Here is a 5,000-nt window from a genome sequence, read left to right on the forward strand (position 1 = left end):
TGGCTGGCCATTTCTCGGGGGAGTTCTTCACAACAGGTTTGGTTGATCTACCCAAGCCCCGACTTCCTAGGTTGTCCCACAGGCCTCCTCCACCTGATGGGCAGGATCATCCTAAGGAAAGCAAGCCGCCTGCACACTTCCCCCAAAGAAACACCTTCACACCAAACAATAACCCAAAAATACAAGCAATACTACACGTAGCCTTAATAGCTGCCAAATACAACGCCAAGAAATTCGCAAACATAGTCCCTATCATGCTACAAAGAAACGGTTTCCCCAGCATTGTGATTCCTGAGGAAATTTTCGAAGACCAAAACCTGTACATACCTGAATTTCACACACAAACAAACACTCACACCAAGGTGAGAGAGGCGACCATGACATCCACACAGCAATCTACCTCTCACTCACACGGACTCCCACAGCCACTACTACAACGAATACATAAAGAAACTGCACAAAAGAAAACTACACCAGATACTTCTGACAACAAACGCAAACATACCTCACCACCAGACATGTACACCAGAAAAGACAAAAAAGACCCTGAGCTCACGGCCCCCGAGGCTCGTCACGTTCACGACGATACCATCTATTCGGATTCCGACAGTAGCGAGAGCCTCGAGATCGATGTTGGTCTCGAGGAAGGCCCCGGTGCCTCCTCGCTGACTGCTCCCCCCGAGGGAGCAGGTCCTGTTCTCCCTGTCAGGGGAACTTTCGGGAGACGAGGAAGTATCGGGAATTGGTCCGCCGATTCCCAAGAATTCCGAGTCTCCCAGTCTCAGGAATCCCTTCCTGACCTTGACGAGCCCACGATGGGGGCTCGCTCCCGTCGTTACCGGGAGCAACAAACGCCACACAAGGTGAGAACACAACACCCGGACTCACCATGAGTGGCGTGCTGACAATCGTGCAAGCGAATGTAAGATCATTTTTCAATATACGTAACATTTTTTACGATTTCCTCGATCGGGAATGTCCTGACGTGGTTCTTTTAAATTCCACCTCTATCACTAATTCCTATGCTATCAAACACTTCGGCTACACGTCAAGACAGTCACGAAACGGCTGGTTCGTAGGGTCCTGCATCCTCGTCAAATCCACCCTTCATTTCGAATTCATTTCACCCCCATTCATCCATCCAGACTTCATGGCTGTAAAGCTATTCACCCAGCAGGGCCCTATAATGATTGCCACGGCCTCTATCAGACCAAATTCAGACTTGCCACTTTCAGATTTCAATAAATTATTCAGCTATAATAATCTTCCAGTCTTCTTCGCCGGGGATGTCAACGCATCACACATATCACTACACTACACAACCACGAACGCACACGGTAGACAGCTCTTGTCTATTTTCAACACAAAAAGATTACATTACATAGGACCCGACTTCCACACCACAATCACGGCTAGGGGAAAAGGCAGACCTGATCTCGTGTTCGGGAACAGGGCCGCCCTCCCCTACCACACACACCGACAACCAGGTCCGAACATCGGTTCTGACCACATACCCGTGATCATAAAACTTTCCACCTCACCTATACATAACAAAGAAACGCCATCCTTCCGGTATAAGAAAGCAGACTGGAACGATTTTAAATCTTATCTTTCAGATCAAAATTTCTACTTTAACCTTGACAGAGAAAATGTTCTCGAAATAGATAGGCACTGGCATCATCTCTTTGCTTGGATTTCAGCAGCAATACTCCCGGTCCATCCCACGAGAGCGTTACAAAATACGTAAATCATTCCATCCAAGCGAGAGAACCAAGCGTCTCCTGACCTGCTACAGGAATCGTTTTCTCCAAAATTTTCAGAATTTACACCGAGTTCGGTGGGACCTCACTATCCTCAGAAACCATGTCATAGATAGTTTTGATAATGACCGCAAAATTCATTGGCAAAATTTGATTAAACAAACAGAATCGATGCGAGTTCGCAATCCACGGGAATTTTGGCAAAAGATTAAACAGTTAAAATGCAGTAACTTCCCTCCCTTCAGTCACCTCCTCATGGACAACACTCAAGTCTCAGATCCCGTGGATGTTATCAAATTTTTTCGTGATCACTGGCAAACTGTATTTTATCCTCATGAACCACACCCCTTTTTTAATGATCATTTTCAATCCATCAACACCTGGAGCCAAGAACACAGGATAGAAACAGAGCCAGAGCCAATTATCCACATGGATAGGCTGGACGACACATGCGAACTCCGTGCTCCCATCTTGCTGGAGGAGATTAAACAAATAATAAAGGTTTCCTCGTAAGGCTCCGGGCTCCTCTCAGATCGGGCGTGACGCACTCCTTCATCTTCCTGACAAAGTTTTACGAGCTATGACGCACCTGTTCAATACCTCTCTTGCTTCTGGCTACTTTCCTGCTCCCTTTAAGACTGCTATCGTGGCCCTCATACCTAAGCCAAACAAAGACCTCACTGACCCCAAGAATTACCGCCCAATTAGTTTACATTAGGCAAAATTTTTGAAAGTCATTAATTCCCGACTAAGGCGGTATCTCGACGACCATGACCTACTTTCTTCCAAACAATTTGGCTTTCGCTCTCACCGCTCGACTACTGACGCACTGAACCTACTGACTAACTACTGTCTTAACAACAAAGAAAGACGACTTAAGACGGTCCTCGTGACCAAAGACGTGGAGCGAGCCTTCGACACGGTCTGGTATGCTGGCTTGAAGTACAAAGTCTGCACTAAATTCAATTTTCCCTCGTGCACCAAGAAGCTGCTTTGCAGCTTCTTGGATGACCGTAAATTAAAGCTTAAATTTAAAGGCAAAGTTTCCTCTACAATCAATATGCACGCAGGTGTACCTCAAGGCAGCATAATCAGCCCAACACTATACATGTTATACACTAATGACCTCTCCGACCCCACCTTCCCTGATTCACTGACGTTACTTTACGCTGACGACTGCACGCACTTAGCTAGACACGATTCGCTCGCTGGTGTCGTCCGACGAATCAACGACGAGCTTGACACCGTCTCTCGATGGGAGCACAAATGGCTTATCAAAACTAACTCGACAAAAACAAAAGTCCTTTTTGTAAACCCGACACAATTCTTCTTACGATCTAATATATTTAAACTCTTTCGACAGACTACAAGCACCTCTTCAAATAACACACTCTTGCACCGTCCTCGGTGTCACTTTTGACACCATGTTTAGATTTCATTATCATACCTCTTCAAAAGCCGCATTGGCTAGAAAGACCTTACAATCGCTTTATCGATTCAGATGCGCTGCCTCGTGTACGAAGCTGCACCTGCTCAAAGCACTCCTCACACCACTCCTCACATACGCACCACTCACACTTACACTCGCCGCACAAACAAACAGACGCAAGCTACAGATCGTCCTGAACAAAACACTTCGCTGGGTCTACAGCGTGGCGTGGGACGACTTTGTGTCAACAGCACGATTACACGAGAGGGCAGCGGTACTCCCGCTGAACCTCGTGTGGCGATGGATGATTTGTAAACAGCTCGACAAACTCCGTGCATGGTGCCCCGACTGGATAGAGCGGGATAGGCCGTGATCTCTTTTCTCTGGACTGGTCTGAGGAGATTGAGCCAGCTTTCTGTGCTTGGCAGCGCCTTCTTTTCCTGTGTGCACTCTCTCACTTCCTTCTATCTTTCTCGCTCTCCCCTCTCATGTTTTATTGTTTTATGTTTTATTGTTGTTAGTAATTTAACCACTTAGCATGGTTTTAACTCCCCCGAGAAATGGCCAGCCACGCTGTGAGCGAGGGAACACCCCAAGGCCCGCCACATCACGATGTGACGAGCCTCGGGATGTCCTTGGCTCGGCTCATTTTTCCTGTTTTGTGTTTGTTTTTTAATGTTTTTAATGTTCATTTTAACGTTCACTTTTATTTTATTTACTCGTTTAATCATTGTTTTTAATGCATGTAGTTGTTTCTTTTACACTGTAGTTTTAACTTGTTTGTGTTTTAAGTTCTTTTAAGTTAAGTTTTTAAGTTTTGTTTTTGTGTTTTTAAGTTCTTTTAAGTTCTTTTTAAGTTCTTTTATATATTAAGTTCGTTCCCGTTCTCCAACGGAACTTTTAAGCTCCCCAATAAACAACTACCCTCTGGTAAGCCCTATCCCCCCTTTTAATTTACTTCCCCTTCAACCCCTTTCCCTGTGTGACGGCATCTTCGACCCCATCTCCCACCTCATTTCCCTCACATCGCGTAAGCGTCCCGCATCCTAATCCTTACCCTCATCTCACTGGTTCCGGATTTCCGACACGTGGCATCTGCCGCTCGTACCCGAGCCATGACCGCGACTCTTTTGTCGTAAGGAGTGCCAACGCGCGAGCCGGGGAGGAGGTGCCACGGCCAGTGATGATATATGCATATATGTGTGTGGTATATACATACATACATACATATATATATATATATATATATATATATATATATATATATATACAATTAGATATGTACATATACACATATACATATTTAAATATGTATATTTACATATATATATAAATATGTATATATATATATATGCACACACACATATATATATCTATATATATACATACACATACATACATACATATATATATATATATATATATATATATATATATATATATGTATATATATATATATATATATTTGTGTATATATATATATATATATATATATATATAAATACATATGTATATATATGAATAATATATACGTACATAAATGTTTATATATACATATATATATATATATATATATATATATATATATATATATACATATATACACACATACACACTCATACACACACAAACGCACATCTATGTGCATTTATCTATCTATCTACCATCTATATATATGTAGATATATATACATAGATTCTTTTATATATATATATATATATATATATATATATATATATATATATATATATATATATATCACATATACACACGCGCACACGCACTCAAACACACATATATATCCTTATGTA

The 5,000-nt window shown here is 42.5% G+C and overlaps 1 protein-coding gene across 4 annotated transcripts in view; it reads right to left on the reverse strand.

The window, feature by feature from the left end:
* The window catches only part of LOC113828973 (uncharacterized), a 31,237-nt gene that overhangs the window by 25,049 nt on the left and 1,188 nt on the right, over positions 1 to 5,000 (reverse strand). Inside the window, exon 1 of one of the 4 annotated variants that reach the window (XM_070144121.1) lies at positions 2,947 to 2,967. The exons of the other annotated variants lie outside the window; for them this stretch is intronic. The gene's annotated coding sequence lies outside the window, so the exon portion shown is untranslated. Of the gene's footprint in view, positions 1 to 2,946; positions 2,968 to 5,000 lie in introns of those variants that run through there. 4 annotated transcript variants of the gene reach the window in all.

This window comes from Penaeus vannamei, chromosome 3 (assembly GCF_042767895.1).
Source record: "Penaeus vannamei isolate JL-2024 chromosome 3, ASM4276789v1, whole genome shotgun sequence".
Taxonomy (NCBI): Eukaryota; Metazoa; Arthropoda; class Malacostraca; order Decapoda; family Penaeidae; genus Penaeus; species Penaeus vannamei.